Source organism: Schistocerca americana, chromosome 8 (genome assembly GCF_021461395.2).
Source record: "Schistocerca americana isolate TAMUIC-IGC-003095 chromosome 8, iqSchAmer2.1, whole genome shotgun sequence".
NCBI classification, from domain to species: Eukaryota; Metazoa; Arthropoda; class Insecta; order Orthoptera; family Acrididae; genus Schistocerca; species Schistocerca americana.
This window is the reverse complement of record NC_060126.1, coordinates 297188525-297213542: the sequence shown is the minus strand read 5'-3', so window position 1 is coordinate 297213542 and position 25018 is coordinate 297188525.

The following is a 25018-nucleotide window of genomic DNA, read 5'->3' as shown; positions in this document are numbered from 1 at the left end:
CAGACTTTTTGGCTCCCTGCACACGACAGAGGCATCCCGAGGCGAGGGCCACAGATTCAGACGTCAGATTGCAGGCGCTTGTTGTCGCCCACGATCTGAACCATGACGTCAAAGAAGCCGGTAGCGGGCCACCTGGGGTTCCCGGCGAGCAGTGCTGAGGCGGCAGGGCGAAGACCGCTGTGTCGATGGCCGGCACATCATGACGTTGCAGCTGTACAAGGTCAACACACAGCAGTGCGTGCATGGGTCACTGAGGCAGCCATTCTGCGCCAAGCCGTTTCGCAGTCAGCAGAGTGGTGTCCCCAGCATTTCGGGACCCGGTGATGCAGACAGAGGGGACTGCGCCATTGTAACTGGAAACAATAAATCACTTGGGAAACTCAGACGAGTCTTAATACGGCGCTTTCTACCATCTTCCCGGTACATTTGGTGTTGCTGTTACATTCTGTGTCAGAAGCTGCTACTACAGCTGGTTCATTGACTTCATCTGTAACTGAAGAAACTGATTTAGATGGAGCGGTGGTGCCACAGTATTTCGATTTGGCAATGGCACTGAAACACCTGTGTCTAACTGAAACTGAACACTTTGGCCAGAAACAACATAGTCTAAAAAATGTTTGTTGGAATTGCGTTGCACTGAAGAAACTACTGAGTCTTGTATTGCACAGTTTCACTCTTAAGTTCTACCCTAGCATAACACTTCGGCTCAGAATGAACAACATGCACTTTAAAGTTCGAGTTATATGGGCATTTCTTCTGAGCAGAAGTCTTTATCACATTTTGACAAATGACTTGAAAGTGCCTGTTCATATAGCGTGCCAAACAAGTTGCGTAATGCCAAGGGTAGTGGTCACGTTTGTTAGATCTGAAACAACGCGGGCTAGATTTCCCGCCAGGTTGTTTGCGTAGCGAACTGTGGCCTACACGACTGGCCCACTGTATGTTGCTGCGTAAATTTATCGCTACGGGCTGTGTCACAAATGCCCCTTGCTTGAAAACTGTCAACTGCACAGTCAACGAATCTTGAAAGTTAGTAATATGCAGAACCTGTTACAACTTGCGATTAGGATATTTTAAGATTTATTCACAGATTCTCCTATCAGCCACGTTTTGAGTAATAGCGTCAAATGGTTCAAATGGCTCTGAGCACTATGGGACTTAACATCTATGGTCATCAGTCCCCTAGAACTTAGAACTACTTAAACCTAACTAACCTAAGGACATCATACAACACCCAGTCATCACGAGGCAGAGAAAATCCCTGGCCCCGCCGCGAATCGAACCCGGGAAGTAATAGCGTCACGTAATTTCAAATCACCATAGTATTTTCTACATTCACACTTAAATCTGCACTGTCTTGTGAGCCCTTGCAGATCTGTCACCCACAGCATGTACGTTTGACCTGGGTGTTTCTTGAGCCTATAGACAGCCGCCACACTGATTTTATCCTCGGAGTGTTTCTTCACTGCTTGAATGAGCTCCTCATAGCTAACTACGAGGGTCACTCCAAAAGAAATGCACACTATTTTTAAAAAATACAGTTTTCATCAAGCATGTGTGAATGTTTTAGAGTGTGTAGATACATCCTTCCCGCTTGTTTTCAAACTTAACTCAACCTGTTCCCGTGAGTGACGCCGTCACAGCATGTCTTCAACATGGCTGCTACACTTGACGTTCGTCACAAGCAACGTTCTGTCATAGAATTCCTGTGCTGTGAAAACGAGACAGTGGGATATATCCACAATAGGTTGAAAAAGGTGTATGGAGATGCTGCTGTCGATCGCAGTACAGTTAGTCGGTGGGCAAGCAGGTTACGTGATGAAAGCGGGCACGGCAATATTGAGGATTGTCCTCGCAGCGGCAGGCCTCATACTGCACACACTCCAGACAATGCGCAGAGAGTTAACGAATTGGTGACTGCCGACAGATGCGTCACAGTGAACGAATTGTCACGCTACTTTGGGATAGAAGAAGGATGTTTTTGCAGAAAACTGAAAGTTTTGGCGTTAAAAAAGGTTTGTGCCCGGTGTGTTCCCAGGATGTTGACAGTGGCTCGCAAAGAAACAAGAAAAACGGTATGCAGCGAACTTTTGGAACAGTACGACAATGGTGGAGATGAGTTTCTTGGAAGAATTGTGACAGGTGATGAAACGTGGATCCATCATTTTTCACCAGAGATGAAGAGGCAATCAATGGAGTGGCATCATGCAAATTCACCGAAGAAAAAAAATTCAAAACCACACCTTCTGCTGGACAAGTTATGGGTACGCTGTTGTTCGATTCCAGCGGACATTTGCTTGTGGACATCATGTCAAGGGGATCCACCATAAATTCTGATGCATATGTGACGACATTGAAGAAACTTCGAGCTCGACTGAGTCGTGTTCGACCACATAGGCACAATCAGGATGTTTTGCTGTTGCACGACAACGTGCGGCCACATGTCAGTCAAAAAACCATGGAAGCGATCACAAAACTCGGATGGACAACACTGAAACACCCGCCTTACAGTCCTGACCTGGCTCCATGTGGCTATCATCTCTTTGGGAAAATGAAAGACTTTCTTCGTGGAACAAGGTTTGAAGATGATGACTCCTTTGTTCACGCTGCCAAACAGTGACTCCAACAGATTGGTCCAGAATTTTAACGTGTGGGTATCAGGTGCTGGTTTCAAGTGGTGTAAGGCAGTTGAGAGGGATGGAAAGTATGTGGAGAAATGAAAATATTGTTCCTAAAGGATGTATCTGCACACTGTAGAACTTTCAAACATCTAGAATAAAAGATGGATTAAAAAAATAGTGTGCATTTCTTTTGGAGTGACCCTCATAGTTCTGGCCTCGTAGTAGGAATTGTAAGTAGGCTGTTTAGGTTCTTATATTGGTAACGCCACCGCCACCTAGCGCTCTGTATGAAAATCACTGGCTGTGCTGTGTGCAGTCTGTGGCTGGGTGGCACTGTTGGAATTTGCTATTGTAGTGTTGGGCAGTTGGCTGTTAACAGCGAGTGGCGTTGCGCAGTTGGAGGTGAGCCGCCAGCAGTGGAGGATGTGGGGATGTGAGATGGCGGAAATTTGAGAGCGGATGATCTGGACAGAGACAGTAAATTTGTAAGACTGGATGTTATGAACTGATGTATATATTATGACTTTTGAACACTATTAAGGTAAATACATTGTTTGTTCTTTATCAAAATCTTTCATTTGCTAACTAAGCCTATCAGTAGTTAGTGCCTTCAGTAGTTTGAATCTTTTATTTAGCTGGCAGTAGTGGCGCTAGCTGTATTGCAGTAGTCCGAGTAACGAAGATTTTTGTGAGGTAAGTGATTTGTGAAACGCATAGGTTAATGTTAGTCAGGGTCATTCTTTTGTGCGGATTAATAGGCCCCATGCTACCCACAAAAATTTTACCAGTTGTTTTGGGCACTGGCCAATACCTATTTGTTAAATTTTTTCACAATTACAATAACAAAGAAATCAAAGGCACACACTTATTGATAAAATGTTGGTCAAAAGCTAAAATTTTCTCACAGTCCATAAAGACAGTCCTGATCGTTCATCACAGTAAAATTGCAGTGTATTTCTCAAAGTCTAAGCAGTAAAAGAAAATGCACACAGAAGTAGTGGATTTCCGTGCAGTCTTGAAGAAGTAATGTTGTCCTTCCAACGGAAAGACAGTGCTCACTCTTGACATGCAGACAGGTAATGGGCCACAACAGAGCAAACCCACAGCAGAGTCAGTTGAAGTTCAAGAATATTGGCAGGTAGGTCATCACAGAGCAGACCCACTGTAGTCCTGGTAGAGAGTATGGTGTTGGTGGGCCACCAGAGGTGCAGACCCACTACAGACCTTGTAGAAATAATGGTATTGGCGGGCCATCAAAGATGCAGACCCACTGTAGTCATTGTAGAGACGCCCAGCAGCCATCTGTTGCGACTATGCAGGTGCACAATCGCCATCGAAGAGTCTTGCGGACAATATAGCAAGTCCATATACTACCACTTGTGAACTCACGATGTTTTTTGGAATTGTTCTTAGAACCAGCAATGCTGTTAACCAGTCCCTTGCTGAATTATTAATACGCGTGCAAACACTAACAGTCCCAACTTCTCACATACTGTGCATATAGTATGACCAACAGAAATGTGTGCACTGAAATGAATGCTTACAAGTAACTTAGTTTGATGAACTGGTGTCATTTACAATTTTAAATTTACAACATGAGAATACACTTACAAAGGTACAAAATACACCATTAAAGGACATAACAATACAGATAACATTTGTGGTAATACGAGATTTACAAAAGAATCAAAATAACATATACATCAGTGTTACAGGAATTATGACATAAGTAAATACATAAAAGGTCAGAATAACTTTCGAAACATCAACTTCACACGTGTGTATTAAAACAAAATAGAATAAATAATGTCTAAACATCTTTACAAAGTAAATAACACATTATAAATGCAAATTATATGTGAGGATAACAGTATTCCTCATCATAGTGAATGTAGTTGAGTATTAGAAAAATTCTACAAAATAAGTCTTATCGGATAAACACATAAAGACAGGAAGAACACAAATACACAAGGTACACAGACATATAGCGGAATAACATAAAAGGACAGGATAGGGTTTGTTTTCAGTGTGACATTTGGTACTGCAGTCCAACCCAAAACTTCATTTCGTAGATGTTTCCTCTTATTTCACCTTGTCAATGCATTTCTTCCAATTCATCACAATTCATTCCCTTATATAGCCTACCCCCTCTTAAGGTAACTTAAATCTACTGAGCTCTGATGCTAAACTAAGGGATGAGGCAATGCAGCAGCACAAAACAGTTAACACAAACAGCAATGCCAAAAAAAATGCAACTTGCCAAAGCTAGCAGAGTAAATCTAAATTAGAAAAGCAAATGCAATGTTACAACTAATACCAGCCAATGTGGAGCAACAGGAAATATAAATCAGTAGTAAAACTGGCTTAACAGAGAAATACAAAGTGAAATTCAGTAGCACTATTCCTGGCAAGCAGCAGCAGCAAATGCTATAACTTATAACTAAACATGACAAAGCTCAAGCAGAAAAAATATTACAGTAAAGAGAGGAAATGTCTAATAACTGTGTCACATCTTAACACTAGAGTGATGCATCACCTTCACTTACTTTACGAAACAAGTTACCTAGCCACTGACAAAAATTAGGTATGCAATTCCTGTGAAGGGAAATGTCTTTTTGTGCTCCCTCGTTTTTTTGGAAGTAGATCATCAAATTATTATTTACTGGATCTGTAGGCATAAAATATCTATATTAGTACATATATTAAATTTTATTTTAACCAATGTTGCAGTGCAGCTAGAAACTAGATATTAAACGAAATGATCATATATATATATATATATATATATATAAAGCAAGGCATGAAAGGTCATTCACCAGGCAAATGGCGTCTCCAATGGCAGTAAAAGATTCTTTCAACCAGAAAGACAATAGATGTAAAATGTTTCTCATCATTTCATTAGGCATTTTAGTAAATATCATAAATTAAAAGCTCCACAGTGTAATCATATTTTTTCAAGCTTGAGCGTGTCGTATTTGCAATGCTTTCTACAAATAAATGTCAATAGCGAGGATAATGGCCTCTCCTTTTTTTTGTTGTGCCTCTGAAAAGCATGGCTTTTTTTTTTTTCAGGTGACTGTCACGTAGCTTGGCGCCTTCAGCACATTACGTCAAGGTCACTTACCTTTCTTAGCGAAATTTACAACAGAAGTTTCGGCTACAGTGACAGTTTGATACAAATAATATTTCACAAGTCGAGGAATTACTGTAGAAATGTGTAGAAACAAAATCCTATAAATATAACAGTGTCCAAAAAATTTTCGCTGACATTGTGATACATTCACGCATTTACACACATTTCATAACTCTTGAAGTGCGATTCTTGGTTTCCAACAACCTTTTTCATAAATCAGAGTCCCTAACCACTACTCATTATTCCTTACCTTATTACACATATACATATTCGTCGACACTTCTTCAATATTTCATCACAATAAATACGTAGCATAATCAAATTCCTCATATAGCATCAGCTTATTGATCATAAACATACCTCAACAGCATAATACACATTGTCATCGTAATAATAGCATCATAAAAACTCAGACAAATCTCAAAAACGTCGTAGCTTTCTGCAATAATTTCAAAACCTATAATAAATTCTCTGCTCATTTCAATAGTGTCATCTACCTCAAACGTACTTTAAAAATCATGATCTCATACCAAATGCATCATTCAAAGCTCTCATAATATCACAATGGTTCCGAAACAATATGAACAGTTCACAAAATACAGACAAAATAAAGATTCATAAGTGTGAAGTTATCCAGCTGTGTAATTACGTAAACACCTGTCACTGATGCAGTAAAAAAATATGTTTGTCTCTCTCAGTTAAATAATCAGATAGCTGTGTAATTCTGTTTAGAGAAATGTGGTACCGATGTGTAAAGTTGTATAAGCGAAAACCATATTAGCTAGGGCTCCTTGTGCTTGCCAAACACATTGTACACAAAGTAAGCGTGTACCCCCCTGAGGATTAATGTAATTATACCCTCAGGTGTTACAGATTACAGCAATGGAATGAAATGTATTACGGAAAACCTTTGTATCATTGTAATTCAAAAATCTTTAAAAATAAATGTTTTAAGTACAAAATTAATCACTCAAATACGTGTACTGTAGCGCTAAACTGTGCATCTTGTTGTAAAATAATCTCTGTGGAAGTGTCGTAGTTATCGTCCTCCGAAAGCTAAGTTCTGCAGAAGTCAATGTACTTACCTCATGATAAACAAAAGTGAAATGCTTTGCGTATAGATATCTTACTTATTACGCTTATTGCTGTGATGAAGAAAGTACTGTGCTGCAACGTATTGTTGTGCTACGGAATAGGCTGTCTCATTGTAGCTATACCACAAAAGTTACTATTAAAACATGTTTTCCTTTCCAGAAGAAATCAGAAAACTGTGCAGATATAAAACAGCAACACCGCAAAAGCAACATTGTAAATTGTCACTCATCAGTAGTGTCGTGACAAAATCGTGTAGCTGCCACGTAAACCAACCACTGTGTCATCATAGAAAGTACCTTAAATCCAGAATGTATTTTCAAGTAAACCAAAATGGTGCATTAAAATCTCATTAGCAGTACCAGTATATGCTCTAAGTATGTAAGCCTGATAGTCGTTACGTAATCGTGCAACTAACACGCAAGAATGTACAAATAACAATACTGTGTCGTCTGTTCACTATAACAATACATTCGTAATTTCTGTTTAAAAATTTTCCCTAGGTTCTAGACTGGATGGTTAACTTCAAAACATTGTTGCATGTTAACAGTTTCTCAGTGTGACAAATTGTACTAGTAGCGTGAAGTGAAAAGTTTTATGGCAAAGACTAAGTTAAAAAACAGATTATCTTCCAATAAACGGTTTTACATGTGAAATGTGGTGTAAACCTTTACTCTTCCTAGTACGAAGAGTTTCAACTTGAACGCAATTATCATGTGGTATACATCGGATTCTGTAAGGTCCATTCTAAACTACAAAGAATTTGTAACTCAAGTGTTTCTTTTTTTATGTGACAATGAATGAGCTTTAATGAGAACTTTCTGACCAATATATAATTTCTTTGCATTTGCTTTACCGTGTAGTTTTCTCCTTTTCTCTTCTGTAGATTTTATATTTTTAATAGCCAAATCAATTATGTCTTTGTGTCGAAGTTTACGTGTATTCGTAAAAGGTACAAGCTCTCTGATTCTGTTCGGTGGTTCTTCATTCTTCAGTACAAGAATAGGTGGTAAAGCAGTGGATTCATGAGGCATCTCATTCACCACGTTTTAAATAAGTGTAAATATCTGTCCCAATACTGATGCTTTCTGTGACAATAAAATCTACAAAGCTTATTGATTTCTTTCATAATCCGTTCAGACGGGTTTCAATGTGCTGAGTACAATGAAATAAAAACAGGTTTGATTTTATGGTTCCGAAGCATGCGTGACCAAACAGCAGATCTGAATTGCGGTCCGTTATCTGAAATGACTTTACTAAAGTGTCCAACTTCACGTAAGAAATTTTTAACAAAGGTGATGAATACAGACCGTCCAGTGGCTTTACGTAATGGAGTGAGAGAAACAAATTTTGAAGTAAGTTCAACAGCGACTAGAACGTACGAAAATCCATTCGATGTTCTGACAAGGGGTCCCAAGAGATCAACAGCAGCAAATTCTTTTAATTTAGAAGGAATGATAGGAAACAACGGACCACGATGTGAGACAGTAGATGGTTTAGCCTTTTGACAAAGTTTACAAATAGACAAGACTCTTTGAATTCTCTTTTCCATATTGTTAAAATAACAAGTCGTCCGAAGAATATGATAACATTTTCGTGGACCAAAATGTGCATAGCTGAAATGAATGTACCAAATGAGCTTATTAACAAAATCGTCAGGAATGCAAATGCTTGTCATCAACAGCGCAGCATTTGAACAGTATGTTGTTTCTAACCAGATAATAATGCCGAATCTGTGTGTGTGTCTTTTCATGCCATTTACTTTTTATGTCTTTCCAAATCGGATCTTTATCTTGTTCATTAGCAATGTCCTTTAAAGATGTGGTGATGAAGTTTTCAAAGGCGACTTTCTGAATGTAAAGAATACTGAAATTTTTCTCGAGGTTGCCTTCTGTGTTACTTTTCTGAAGCCCAGCCGTTGCGCGTGACAGTGCGTCCGCAACAATGTTCTCCTTGCCGGGAATGTGGACTATTGTGAAGTGGAATTCTTGCAGAAACAATGCCCAACGTTTTAACCTGTCATGATTTAATTTTGAAGACATAAGAAATTGTAATGCACGATGATCACTGTATACTTTTACGTGCTTACCAGAAAGAAAGAAACGGAATTTGTTAAATGCCCAAACGATAGCTAAAGCTTCTAATTCAGTAACGGAATAATTTTTTTTCAGATTTTGTTAGCACTCGGCTAGCAAAAGCTATGGTTTTCTGAACAGTAGGTAATTTTCTGTGGTTTCTTGAAATAAATGGGCACCAAGACCGACTTTAGAATCCGTGCTAAGGCAGAAATCTTGTGACAGATCTGGATGAGCTAGTATTGGCGCGTTATGAAACGCTTCTTTCCAAGAATTGAATTCCAACTGTGCTTGTTCGTCCCAGTTCCAAATAGTATTTTTTCCAGTGAGAGAACAAAGTTTTGGTGTAACTAGAATTTGTATATTCAGAAAACGACGGTAAAACACTACGAGAACTAGAAAACTGCGGACTTGTTTTTTTGTGGATGGAACTGGAATCGCTCTGATTGCTTCTAATTTTTCAGAATCTGGCTGAATGACTTCACAAGAAACAATATGTCCCAAAAACTTCACCTTTGTCCTACCGAATTCAGACTTTTCCAAGTTAACTGTAATTCCAGATTCTGGAAAAATACGTAACACGCTGTTGAGGGTGCGATTGTGTTGTTCCCATGAGGCTTCTGCTATCAGAATATCGTCCACATACAAGGTGATGTGACGTTTTAAGAACTCAGGTAATATGGAATTTAGCCCGCGAATGAATGCTGCCAAAGAAATGTTCAAACCAAAAGGAAGCTTCCGAAATTGATAACAAACGCCGAAACAAAGAAAAGCTGTGTATTATCTACATTCTGGATGAAGTTCGATCTGATAAAAGCTGGATCTGAGATCAACAGAAGACAACACTTCTACACCAATAAAATTTTGAAGAAGTTCTTCCAACGTTTGCGGTCTGTTTCAGGAATGACGATAGTATTGATTTGTCTCGAATCTAAGACAAGCCTGATCGATCCATTTTTCTTCTCAACAACATGTAATGGATTGTTGTATGAGCTTACTACAGGCACAATAATGCCCTCGTCAAGCATAGATCGTATTTATGTTCTAACACGGTCCTTATAACGTGCCGGAATTACGTATGGTCTAACACAAAATTTAGTACGCTCACGAACACGAAATTGGTATTGAAGTCCCTTGATTGTTCCTGTTTTGTGAGTAAAAACTGTGGAATGTGCTTGTAAAATCTCAAAAAGGTCTTGCCTATCAATGTCATTACAATTCTCAATTGTTTGAATTTTATTCTGAATTGAAAAATGAAATGATCGTATGGCATTGTTGGCCGGGAGGCCCCATGCGGGGAAGTTCGGCCGCCGTATTGCAAGTCCTTTTTAGTTGACGCCACTTCGGCGACTTGCGAGTCAATGAAGATGAAATGATGATGAACACACAACACCCAGTCATCACGAGGCAGAGAAAATCCCTGACCCCGCCGGGAATCGAGCCCGGTACCCCGTGCGCAGGAAGCGAGAACGCTACCGCAAGACCACAGGCTGCGGACTACTCTGAATTAACTCATTAGTATTCTGAATTAACTCATTAGTATTCTGAATTAACTCATTAGTATCAAATACGCCGTCGATATCATCCCTGTCAGTACTTGCAGAGTAATTGTCAGTGTCAAGTTCCGTCGAAAATTCCGAACTGTTGTCTAACAGGAGGTAAAGCCGATTAATTTCTTCGTCACGGGTTGAGAGCCAATCTTCAAATTTCAAAGTTATTGACTTACCTTCTTTCTCTAAACTTATTTCAGCATCGTGAAAGTTTAAGATTGCTTTATATTAATTCAAAAAGTCTACCCCCAATATAATTTCCGTCGACAATAATGGAACAATAAGAAAGTTCATAGAGAAGCTGTGGCTTTGACAAAAGAATTCTAAGTTGGTTTGTTGACGTACAGCTACACTTTTCCCAAAGATTGCACTTTGTAATTTAATCTTACGTAACGGAAGTCTGGGGCAATCGTTCGATTTGTTGCATTTGCTAAAGGCTGTTTCACTAATTACTGAAATGGGACTGCCAGAGTCAAGTACTGCCGTATATTTTACGTCATTTACTGTAATGTGAATCACAGGATATGCAATGTTGTTATGTTTTACGTCGTGTTCCTGGAGTAAGATGTCCCTAATGTCTTCCATTTTTACGTAATTACTAGCTACGGCAGCTGAATCGTCAGTTTCATAAGTACGTTTTGTGGCTGCCAGCTTTATGAGTCATTGCCTATTGTCTCTTTGGTGGCGCGCGTCGTTATTGGGATTTGGAGACCTAACTTCTACAAATTCACCTTGTCGAGAGGCCCCTGCCCTGATTGAATCCCGTCAGTTCTGATGCAATTCAGGTCTGTCGTTACGATCATATCGTCTGTCGTCATGTCGATAGATTCCATAGTTTCTTTCTTGTCGGTCACGTGGTGGAGAATTTCTGCCTGAATCATAACTGCGCGCTGGACCGTTGCATCTAAAGTTATTCTGTCTACCTTGATAATAATTATTTTGGTTCCCATATTGTCTGCTTCCCTGATTGTGATAGTCACTACCGCGGAGAGGTGATCTTTCCCTGTAATTATTACTACTCTGCCAACGGTTGTCATACAGGTGGTGTCTGTTTAGGTCCCGATTTGTGTTGTGAGAATAGCCTTGTCGTGACCAGTTACTATATCTTTCATCGCGGAATTGCGACAGATGTGACCTGTAATTGTTATGTTCCCGTTTTCGCGTGCCGCGTTTGTCAGTGTCAATTGCTAATTCTTGTAAGAGTCCCTGAAAAGCTTCAATGTCGTCTTTGCAACGTCCTGCCAAAATAATATGTTGTAAATGTTCAGGTAATTTGATTAAGCAAATGTGGATGAGTTCTGAGGGGGCGTATGGGTTTGACAGGTACTGATTCTTGTGCAACATGTCTTCAAAATATTTCACAAGACTGGAAAATTCAGATTGTTCGAAATGTTTCATCATTATGATGCTATGTTTTACTCGGTCTTGTGTAGCTTGAGACCAATATGCCGAGAGGAAGACATGATAAAATTCTCCTTCACTGTGACAATCGTGAATGACCGATCGCATTCTTTCAGCTGGTTCAATCTTTAAGTAGCCACACATAAATTCTAATCTGTGCTCTAATGACCAGTTGGGAGGAAAACAATGAGAGAATTGATGGAGCCACGCTTGTGGATTAATGTCGTGCCAGAATTCTTAAGTGTTTTGAATTTACGTGTAGTAATGAACAGCTTATAGTCAAAATCATCGTGTCGGCGAGTAGCATATCGGTCACTGTTACGTCGTGTCGGCGGTTCCATCTCAAAATTCGGTGCACCTTGTCAATTTCTTTCATAATTTCCAAAATGCCCTGTGTTATTATTTTGTGGCTTTTCCGTATTTCTAAGTCCCTCTTCCCATGTTGGAGCACGAGTGTCCTCTGAAATATGTAATTTTTGTGTTACTTGTCCCAACTGATCTTGTACTTCACGGATTCCTCTTTTGTGTTGCGTATTAATTTGATTCTGATTTTGTTTGCATTCCTTAATTTGTTTATACTCTTCTGTGTCAGTGATGGCTACAGGTCTTGTATCATTCAGATCATCTACCTTTGTAGAGAAGTTAGTGAACTGATCCGAAAGTTTGGCTACTTTCTCCGATAGTGTACTTATTTCCTCAGTGTGTTTTTCTGAACCAAGTTTCAGAGTGTCCATTTGTGTTGAAATCGTATCTACTGTGTCCTTTAAGTTTTCTTGAGTTTTTGCAAGTTGCGTAACCGAATCGGTAGATGCAACTGAGTCAATTTTAGCTTGCAAGGTGTCGTGATTTTCATGAACAATAGTTTGCAGTTCTTTTATGGCTGCTTCGTGATTCTGTAATGTATATTCATGGCGCAAAAAAATAGGTTGGAAATGCTCACAAATTTGTGTTTTTAAGTCATTACAGACTTTTTGACATTTCGATTCGATTTTATGTAACTCAGTAGTTAAATATTCACGTGTTTGTTCAAGCATATGTTCCACTGAGTCTAACTTTTGAAGCTTTTGTTCCATTGCGTCTAACTGTTGCTGTGTTTGTCTCTGGTGTTGTTCCATTGTGTCTGACTTTCGAAGATTTTGTTCCATTGTGTCTAACTTTTGAAGATTTTGTTCCATTTTGTCTAACTTTTGAAGATTTTGTTCCATTGTGTCTAACTTTTGTAGCCTTTGTCCCATTTGTTGCATTAACTGTAATAACAATGCACTGGTGTCTGAAACATGTTCCTCAGTGCTTTTCGGCAGTGCATTTGCACCGGCAGCATTCACATTTTGACAAGCAGAAAATGTGTCTTGACTTATTTGAGAAAACGGCGAGGACCCAAAACCTGAATCTACAGTATTTTCAAAATTGTGTCCTGTCATTTCGTATTCCTGAGGCGAGCTGTTGCCGAGCGATCGGTCAATAATGCTTCCCTGTTCACTAATTGTTTCACTGCCTACGCCATTGTTTGCCGCCCGCTCCATTTCCCTATGCTCAATTACCAAATTACTATGTTGAACATTAGTTAATTCATTACACGGTGGCGCTAACACACTGCTTTCGTCTTCACTGTCATTTCTCAATTTACTTTGGAGCCTAGTATTGAGTTTCTCACACGCCATAATTGTCACAATATTTCACACGATAACACAGAAAAGCACAATTTGAAGAGCAAAATAAGATAACATAGTAATGGAAATAATGTCTACTTAATTGCAAGCGCAGCTGCGAAATACTTGGTGCAAATCTACATGCATGTCACAACTGTTTTACTGTACAACAATGAAAAACTACAATTACAAAGGAAATTCTCTCTATGATTATGCACTAGCAATATACAAAGTCTACACTAATTACACAAACTACAAGAAAAAAATCAGAAGATTCCAGTGAGGTATCCTCGGCTAAGGGTAGACATATGAAACGTCCCCTTTTGAACAATTATACATGACTGTGCTTAAACTGACACACAATATTTGTAGCGCAACGCAATTTGACTTTCAAAAATCCGTACAAAAGAATGGCCTGGACTAACATTAACCTATACGTTTCACAAATCACTTACCTCACAAAAATCTTTGTTACTCGAACTACTGCAATACAGCGAGCGCACTACTGCCAGCTAAATAAAAGATTCAAACTACAGATGGCACTAACTACTGATAGGCTTAGTTAGCAAATGAAAGATTTTGATAGAGAACAAACAATGTATTTACCTTAATAGTGTTCAAAAGTCATAATATATATATATATATCAGTTCATGACATCCAGTCTTACAAATTTACTGTCTCTGTCCAGATCATCCGCTCTCAAAATTCCGCCATCTCACTTCCTCACATCCACCACTGCTGGCGGCTCACCTCCAACTGCGCAACGCTACGCGCTGTTAACAGCCAACTGCCCAACACTACAATAGCAAATTCCAACAATGCCACCCAGCCACAGACTGCACACAGCACAGCCAGTGATTTTCATACAGAGCGCTAGGTGGCGGTGGCGTTACCAATATAAGAACCTAAACAGCCTACTTACAGAATGACTTCGCACAAATGCGGCAAACAGCACACCAACGGTGGACAGAAAAAAAGACTTCTTCACAGTACTTCGAATGAGGTGCGCGGCTAGGTGTGCTTCAAATTTTGGCAAATATTCCGACCAGCCATTCTTTTCTTCTTCAAATTGCCGAAACGGAGGCAGCAGCGAAGGTTGTGCTGCTGGGTGACGGTGTCTGATTCCGTATCTCAGTTGCTACCATCTGCGTTTGGATGGAGCCCTCCATCAGTTCCGTAAGCTGGTTCATTGACTGCATCTGCCATTGAAGAAACTGATTTAGATGGAGCGGTGGTGCCGCAGGCGCTTGCGTTTGTAGCGCTGCTAATTGTGAGGCAGTCTAATGAGGGATTTGGAAAGGTGGCTTTGACGTGGTAAACGAATGATAATGCAAACACATAAGGCATTCTAAAGCTCATCTATGAACTATGGCAGCACAGCAAGTAATTAGCAAAAACGGAAAGCACCAATCTGTGACAAAAAATTTCCCTCAAGCACAAAAAGTTGCCGAGCACACAAGCAAGGAATAGCAAAAAGACATAATAATGGTGCAGCACAGTGAGTTCGGAATTCTCATCGCCAAATGATGCTCATGTTTCATTTGAGAATGACTCGTACACATCGTATTTGATTTAGGTGCCCTGGGGTGTACGGAGGAACTGTGAAAGCGCAAACAAATTAGTGACATACAAATATATATCTCACTGCTTTAGTTGTACAGGAACTCGTTGGATGTGCTTGCGGGCAGAAACAACTAAGCAGTGGCCTGTCAAGGCGAATGGACTGAATACAGTTCAACAAGACTCTGTCCGTTCAGGTCGCCACACTGTCAATCCCGTGTCCCCGTGTGAAGGATATGGGCGACTCTACTTGCAGGCTACGTCTCGCAGATTGATCTCCGCTACGAACTACAGCTACGAACAGCAACCCTGGAAGTCCGCACTAAAGCTGCCATACGCCAACGTCGAACATGAACAGTCCGTTGCTGTTTGTGGCCGCCGCTTTTCACAACACGGAAGTCAGTCTCATTGGCGGCGGCTAGGAGGTTGCTGATTGGACCGCGCTTGTGTTTGGCGGCGAACTTCAAAGGGCCGCCTGTGGCGGAAGGCGGGAGCTGCCGGACAGAGCCAGCTCTGGTTGCGTCCACTGCCGAGGGCACAACAGTAACAACATCAAATAAAACAACTCTATTGCATTCTGGTGGCCGTTCTACCTTGGATGAAGAAGCAAAGGAAAACTTCTAGGAACACAGCGAATTGTGGAAATGCAATGGCGAAAGTTGAAAGTCTTTGCCGGACTGCGACTCGAAACCGGATTTACCACTTCTTACGAACAGCTAGCCTAAGTGCTTCTTTTGTCAGGCGACGTCCCACGACACCAGTTTAGGTTCTTCGTTCATCCATTCACTCAGTTTTTTTTTTTTTTTTTTTTTTTTTTTTTTTTTTTTTTTTTTTTTTTTTTTTAAGCGGGAAGCTAACCCTTTGACCGAACACGCTGAGTTAGCGCGCCGGCATTCGGCCATCTGGACACGTACCCTGACCGACATAAATATCCAACGTATTGCACGCTACAATGCAGCTTCCCTCATCTGTTAACCCCCTTCTCTGAAATTGATTCATGTAGGACATGTTCTGTAAAAGTGCAACAGCACCGTGACGTTTGGTTCAGCGCGGATGCGCTAATACCATCCGGTCACTCTATGGAAATAATTTGCGAGTAAGTGGTTAATGGACGAGGAACGCTGCGGTGAGCTGAAAATTTGAGTCAAAAAAAGTTCAAATGTGTGTGAATTTGTATGGGATCTAACTGCTGAGGTCATCGGTCCCTACACTCACACTAACTTATGCTAAGAACAACACACACACCCATGCACGAGGGATGACTCGAATCTCCGGCGGGAGGGGCCGCGCAATCTGTGACATGACACCTCTAACTGAATTTGAGTCACGGCCGAAGCAGTTAGGACAACCGCTCATTACAAGCCGCAAATCCGGGTTCGAGTCCCAGTGAAGCACAAAGTTTCAACCTTAACCATTGCATTCCCACAGTGCCCTGTGTGGCTGGATATCGAGAGTACCCCATCCTTCCTCTTATTTCCCTACCCTCTATTTCACATAAATGTATGCACCAGCCGCCTCATCGTGAGTGGTTTCTGTTCTGTTGTAGACGTCCAACAGAACAGGCATCACTCACGTACATACATTTCTAAGCATTTACACAACCATCAATGACGTGTATGCGTACCACTGACATTATATCTTCTGGGTGCTTCACTCTCTTGTCAGGGATAGTATGTAAATAGGGTAATATTCATCAGGAGGAACCTACAAATGGCCTATGCAGCTGATTCAGTTTCGAAACTTGATATAAATTACATCTGATTATTGGCCATGGTCTCATTTATTTAGCATACAAGTTAAATTTGAAACGTTAGAAAATGAGAGATAAACACTCGAAACTAGTTATGTCTAGAGTAAATTATATATAGTTTTGACTATTTGTAAATAATTTATATAAAGTTTGTGAATAAATGTAAGATTAACAGATGACAAGGAACTGCAACTGCTGAATATTATTGTTTATATATTTCTATGTATTGGACTTTTAACTTCCTGCAATGTGATTTTATAATGCATAATTATTTGATAACTACATTTTATAATCTCTGAAATAATTGACTGCAGGTTTGCAGTATTTGATCACTTTTAGGAAAAATGTCATTAACAATTCTTTGTATTGTTTTCTCACTATAAACACGAAGATGGTTTCTGTGATGATAATACAACTTCCACGGAGACTAGTGAAAGGGCAATTTTTCTGAGCTACAAAATGTTCAGAAATAACCTAAAATAAAGTAATGAAGTCCACCTTGTTTCATGATAACACTGATTTGTAGTAAAAGAAACTAACATATTTTCTTTGTATGGTGTAGAAAATTGTGTAGTTCGCACACCTTTGCATAGGTACTCTGAAAAACTTGCAGACTCGCATTATTAAGCACGGGATATGAAACTCTTCTAAAGCACGTATATACTGACGTGGCCACATCTTACGTTAAGACTACGGTTTCTGATTATAAGTTGACGATTTCAGTTGATGTGTCCTACAGAAATTATGTTCTAGCCTCTTAATAAATCAGCAGAAATAATTTTCTTGCAGAAACAAGCAAATAGAAACTATAGGGGCGCACTAAGCACTCATGTAGGAACATAAGATGCACACGATTTTCTCAAGATTTTTAAACGATGAACCGCAACAGCATTCGTAGTTTCACCACAAATCAATACCATACAGTCTAACAAAAAAACTGTACCGAAGTGTTCGGTTGTGTAGATTAGAGCTGTTTAGTCAGCGATGGACCAGTTGCATGTCAAATAGGTATACAGCACTGTGCGGAAGGTAATATGGTAACATCCTGTATATCTCATTTATCCATAAAATCTCCAACCTATAATTCATCTTGGCCTCGGACACCCCGTCATATTAAGCCGGCCTGTGCTATAACACTGTGTAATTGATCCTAACTTTGTTACATACGTACGTCTTTCAAATGAAGTCTGTTTATAGCAGATGGAAAAATGCTCAGTCAAAAGACTCATGCACAGGGCGTTTGGAAATTCCTCTAAATAAAAGTCATCAATACACATTTGACTAGAAATTATGTGCGAGTGGGTATTTTCAATGATTGCTTAACAGTTCTTCCTATACCTTCTCCCACTTACCGTTTGTCTGCTGACTCTTAACATAGCTAAGTTTCTGTCCATAAATAGCATGAATTTATAAAGCATAGTTCGTTTCATACACAGGTTGTCTATTACACACACGAGGTTCTGCGAAGCGTGGATGCAGAACAGTAAACAGAGTCTATAAACTTAGTTTTCTGGAAAGTGCTCAGTGTTGTGCCACTCTGTTGACTATTAACGAAGCCGCGAAAATATAAGTTCTCATATTTGTGACAGACACTACGATTTTTGAGTAATAGAGCCTGGAATGTTATTGCGGACAATAAGAAACGTAGATAGAACCTCAGAGAAGTGTGACAAGACCGCACGTGTTCTCCTTGAACGTAAACGATAGGGCCAATCGGATCGGCAGCAAACTGAGAAAGTTTGCTATGTGTTACAATGTGTCGTCGTTCAAGGACGGCAAGGGAATTCAGGATGACGTCGACAGAATTTATATTTGTCGCACAAAAAGGCAGCTTCCTTAAAATGCGAATGGATAAAAGTTAATTCAGATGAGTAAGAGAAACATCTCTATATGTTGAAATAGGTCGTGAATTAATTTACGTCAATGAAATTTTGGCATGACTTTACCGAAAAACTTGAAATGAAACGAGAACATAACGTCTGTTGTGAGAGAAGTTAATGGCTCTTGATTTATATTTGAGAGAAATTGAGAAAATTTACCCAGTCATAAAGGAGACCGTGCAGATAATTCTTGTAGGACCGGATACTTAATACTGCTCCAGTGTTTGGGACCCTACAGGTCGCATTACAGAAAGACACCGAAGTAAGTCAGATGATCCAGACCGTACGTTTGACTACCCTACCTCGTTCTGTCTCCAGTTGCTGCTAACACTATGTTCGACAGTATTCTCGTACCTTCGTTGCTATTTTCTTCTGCATCTGGGTCCTTTCTTAATTCATAACGTAACGTAAACATGTGTTCTGTAAATCCTGTTACGATCTGCATTTGATCAGATTCAATAACTAGTCCACCCTTTTGAAGTATATATGAAGCTTTTAGCACTGCAGCTTGTACAGCGTGGGTAGTGAAATGTAGAGGCTGATTGACGCTTTGCATTAGAGGATTCAGAGTGATGTTGTGACACATCTATCACTCACCTCTCCTCCACGAACCCTCAGCCCAAATCTTCTCCCGACCATTGTGTTTAATTATCACTCGCCAAATTACGGACAGTCCGTATTAGGGGTGTCATAAACATCTACATGCTCAGCTAAAACAGTTTCAGCGCTGTGTCAGCGCTTAAAATTGTGAAATCACGTTGGTCGAGATAATTTTGAATGTAGCTATTAGGCTACAGGCACAGACGAGATTAACAGTTTCAGTTTAAAGGGCAGTAAATATTTTTCCCATTGTGGCGTAATTTTTCCTCGCGCGTGCACTTAGGTGGACCTTTTTCTTACCGTTCTCTAACTTAATATCATCAGCGTTGCATCAAATACATAAATATGATTGTGTTAGACTGGTGTATAAGTTCTTAGAGTTTATGTTTTGCATGTTTGGATTTCGGTTGCTACGGGTTTATATATCGATTGTCAGTTTTTATTTGCCGTTCACTGTCACTGTTTGATTTTACATATTGTCGTTTTGTTATCTGGAGATACCTATTGGCGCTGTGGACGCGAGAAAATGGAGAGTCAAGTGGAGAAATTAGTACATTTTCGACATACCTTTCTCTTTCAGTTCAGTAGAGGGGTGACAGCAGTGGAGCAGCCACAGATTGGCACCGTGTATGAATACCTTTAGACAGACAACGGCAAGAAAATTGTTTCTCGTTCTGAGGAATATCGCTCTAACATTAATGACTCTCCACGTTCAGGAAGACTGCGGAGATTGATAAAGGTCGTTTAAAGGTATTAAACCACAATTATCCACGTCAGTGTACTTGAGAACTGGGAAATTTTATGAACCGTGGTCATTTCACCATCGTGCGACATTTGCATCCAATGGGTAAGGTTCAAAAATCCACATGCTGTTAGGCAAAACCACAGGAATCAGCTGTTGAACATATGCACAGCTCTGTTTGCTCGTTACCAGTTGGTTAGTGCTCAACGCTGACCACCCGTATTCTGTATCGTTCCGGGTGTTTTATGCTAACATAAAGGGAAAAAAAGAATGCAAAGTATGGTTGGACTCAAGAAAAGCAGCAACTCTCCATACAATGACCTGAACGCATCCGCAGAAGGTAATGTTACTCATCGAGTAGAACAGCGACTCAAGGGTGTGCTACGAATTGCGTCCCTGAGGTGAAGCCGTAACTACTGACATTTATTGTCAAAAACTGAGACGTCTTGCAGACGAAATCCATGAACAAAGAGCAACAAGACTGTGTGAAGTGATGCTACTCCGCGTTAAGACCCGCCCACGTTCTGTTAGACTGACAAAAAACACTCTACAAGAATTGGATTGGGAAGTTATTCCGCAGACATCTCATTCACCTGATCTTGTGTCCTCAGATTTTCACCTCTTCCACTCTCTATAGAACAGTCTTCAAGAGACTTCCTTTCCAGATGAAAATGCACTCCGAATTTGGCTTGGCGAGTTGTTCGCCTCAAAACCATGTGATTGCTACAGCCGCGGAATCGAAAATTTGCTCCAGTGTTGGCAGACTATTGTAAATAGTGAAGGAGAAAATATTATTGATGACTAATGTCTCAGTTATGGGTATGTGTTGTTGGAAAAGAAGGAAAGAAGGAGGCGGTTGGTGTGTGATTTTCTGGATATGGACCATACGAACATCACTCAAGGACTAACAGTTGGTGAAAATGGCATGTAAAGAAGGGCTAAAGAGCATATGACCCAAAGTGATAAAATTGTTAAGATTCTAAAGGCGATTTATTAGCATAAAGGAACTGAGGTGTGAGCTACAAGTCACAGAACAACATGGAACGGCACTCACTGCTGTTAAAACAGTCTGTTGAAGTGTTACCACAGTAGGAGCACACCTAACAGCAAGGAAGCCGTTTGTGACATAACATCGCTGTGCCAGAACGTAAACGGTTCTTCTTAACCCTTTTTCTACTTAATTACGAATAATTTATTATATTTTTGCCTCCCAAGTATTATTAAACTATAAAGGCACTTGCACAATAATAAAACGAATGTAAAGAGAGCCAAAGTCATGAATGAAATAACGTGAGACACAACGTCTTCCCGTAACAACGTCTTCCTGTTGATTAGTCTCAAAATTGCATATCATTGCAATTTTTAGAGCTGAAAATGAGAGAATATAAAGACAGTACTTCATCCATAAAATGCATATATTTCTGTTGCTGACTGTTGTTATGATTAGCACATTTCTTGACAAGCGACTATTTAGCTCGAATTATAAAGAATAACTGATTGCTGCACTTCACTCACTTTTACGATTCGCGAACATCCGTTTGCAGTAATTACATCTTCTTTAAAAACGTAGTTTGAAAAATTTTTACGGTTCTAGCACTGATGTAGCTACAATTGCTGAATTGATTTCTTTTGAGTCGGGAAACAGCTGTATTGGTTTTGTTACTTTATTATCCCGTGCGGTAGTTTTCTCTGCACCAACAATTATGGTAGCTTATACGCTACGTCAAATAATATAAGTACTGCCTTTCACACAAGTTTCCTCTTTTACGCCCTCATAAACAGGTGTGCCCCGAGGTGCACTGAGCACTTGGCCTTAGAAACACAATAGAATGACAAACTTAGTGCGTTCTTTTTCTTAATGCTACTATTTATTGCGTTACATATGCTCCAGTTCACAGAAACCTCGTTAAAAATGAAAATAAACGATGCAATTAGCAGTCACTGGACGGTGTATCCAGCAATGTAGCTTACTGTCGCTTGGCGCGCGTGTCTCTCAGTATGTAACAAAATTGTCAGCAACGTCGCTGCTGTTACTACGTTTACATGCGACACATATTTCAAGAGACGAAAACCGAATTTCGGGAACTGGTTTTCACTGTCGTATTAACATGATAAGGTCTGGAACGGATTTTCTAGCCCAGTTGAATAGTGTCTGTGGGAAACAACTGTTCGAGTTTCCGGAAACCGGCAGCTAGAAACGGATTTCCATAATCGAAAGTCTGTTATTTCCCATCCTGGGGCCATAATGACGTAGTAAACCTATTCATATGAATCACCAGAGCACTAACGACAGCTCTCCAATGCGCCACCCTTGTATACCTTGTGTAAGCGATACTACCACCATCTGTACGTACGCACATCGCTATACCATGGCTATTGTCAACTCAAGGTATAAAAGTTCGTATTTTGCCAGTCCTTCAAAGTTATATAGTAAACTTAACAAAATAAGTATGCATTAAGTACTGAATATAAATCAGGAAAGAAAAGAAAATATTTAAGGAATAGAACTACAGCAATTCCACGTTGCTATGTTCCACACTGTTCTCATAACGGCCCGAAATGAAATAAATGAGTTTATTTGTTGCTTTAACCCAGAAAGTTATCGTACGTTAAGATAATTGAAAGAGAGAGTGTGGAATTTCTACCGAGTGATGACGCTTTTTGGAATGTTGGTAGAATGCGGTTAATGGATGCGTGGGGCTGAGCAGCTTGCCTCTTTGTACTCAGGTGAGGAGGTCCTACCTTCTACGACACTTTCTGCGAAAGTCCATCGTTCAGAGTCAATTTACGCTGCTCCAAGCAGGGCTTCTCTATGGAGTCGCGATCAATACCTCGTTGCCTGAGATTGGGATGACAGTTTTCTTTTACTTTTTACAAATATTCAGTGCGCCCCTCACCGGAGAAACATACAAACGAGAAACATCCAAACGATAGTCAAACTCTTCTCATACTCGTACGAGCATGTCTACAGTTACTGTATCCAGTGCAGAGTACCTTGAGATAAGCTGACCTTTTTGAGCACTGGAGTGAGACGAATATACCCCATCGTTACCGTAATCTCAACGAAAACCACACCGAATATATTGCAGGCATTCACAGCAGGCCACTGCATCTTACTTGATTTATGTTTTATGAGGATATTGGAATATTCCCGTAAAGCAGAGATCGCCAAAGTTGTTATTTCATTCCATTTGTTGAAACGGAGATCCCTAAATTCTTGTTGTTAGAAACCCCTACCGGAAACCATTTGAATCGTCAGCTAACAAGTATGGAAAGAGTTTCTTTATTTCTGGACAATTCTGGTGTGTCTAGTAGCGGACAGGTTTAACGTTCGTCAAATGCAATTGAAAACTTTGATCAGAAACGTAACTTTAATGATTACCCTAGGTTTCTATTATAGTCTTTCGCGTAAGTTCAAATTCGCCCGAAATTGGTATCTTCCTTCACGTTCAAGATTTAGTGTTGCAAAAACGTATCAAATGTCAAAAAAATTGTTCAACTGTGTGTGAAATCTTATGGGACTTAACTGCTAAGGTCATCAGTCCCTAAGCTAACACACTACTTAACCTAAATTATCCTAAGGGCAAACACACACGCCCAGGCCCGAGGGAGGACTCGAACCTCCGCCGGGATCTTTGAAATGTCCTGTGCTTTTTTATATGACACTCATTTCAACAGTTTGATGACAAAAATTTTAAGCGAACACATTGTGCGTAGTGGGGCGATCACTCTGTTATAGAAATAATTCAAAAGCCAACATCGCTTAAATACTGTTTACTGGATAACCGGTTTCAACACACTAAAGGTGCCATCATTGGATCTGAAAGTAGCTTAATATTTATAAACCATTTGGATATAACATACATGAGGCAGACCACCTGATATAAAATCATTGTCACGAAAAATAAAAAACAATAAAAAACAACTGCTCTCATGACCATGAGAGCAGTTGTTTTTATTTTTGTGACAATGATTTTATATCAGCTGGTCTGCCTCAAGTATCGTTATATCCAAATGGTTTATAAATATTAAGCTACTTTCAGATCCGATGATGGCAGCTTTAGTGTGTTGAAACCGGTTGTCCAGTAAACAGTATTTAAGCGATCTTGGCTTTTGAATTATTTCTACAAAAATTTTAAGTTGTAGTCACCGTAAGCCCCAAAATAAGCTTGTGTGTGAGGTTTAGGTTTCTTGTTGATAGAGAAACAACTTCATTTACTTAGTTATTTACTTTTTACTCTGAAAATAGACAAAGGGAGTCAGTGTTTCTGGCTTTTTCCAACGATGAAGCGCCGGTGCTGCCTCAACGTGGTCACAAGTACTGCACCCTTGATGCCTTTGCGAGCCACGTCGTTTCAGGATGGGTTCTTTCATGGCATCAAAGCACAGCTCGTACCGTCAAAGCGTGTCATTTTCTTCTGCGGAGGGAGCAAAGTGCTACGATAAAACTTTATTTCAAATTATGATGAACTTGTTCTATGACGATGATTTCGTAGCAAATAAGGGTATGCAAGTGGACAAATAATTCACTGAGCAGATTATGTACTGGTACGCAGTACTGGCGTAAGGTTGCCTGAGAGTGGAAAGACCGGAGGAAATAAGTCTGAACATCGTCCGTATCAAGACTTTTATTAACACTTCTCAGTAATGGTAGCTTTACCGATCTGGTCAACAGGACCATGACATATTAAGACAATACTATCCAATTAGTTAAAACAAATTAGAACGATTACTGATTATCGATAAAATAATCGCTCTAAGTACAAGACTCAAGAACGCTCCAAATAGCAGTGTTTTATAACAAGTATAACATGATAGGAAAACAGTCTTCAAAACAGGCAGGCAATAAACATCTTTATAATGTCTTTGACTAAAATATAGCAAATAATTCAGGTTCATCTAAAGCGAGTTCGTTAAAATGAAAGAAAAAAAACTGCTTGACATGAAATCACCATTCATCGGGC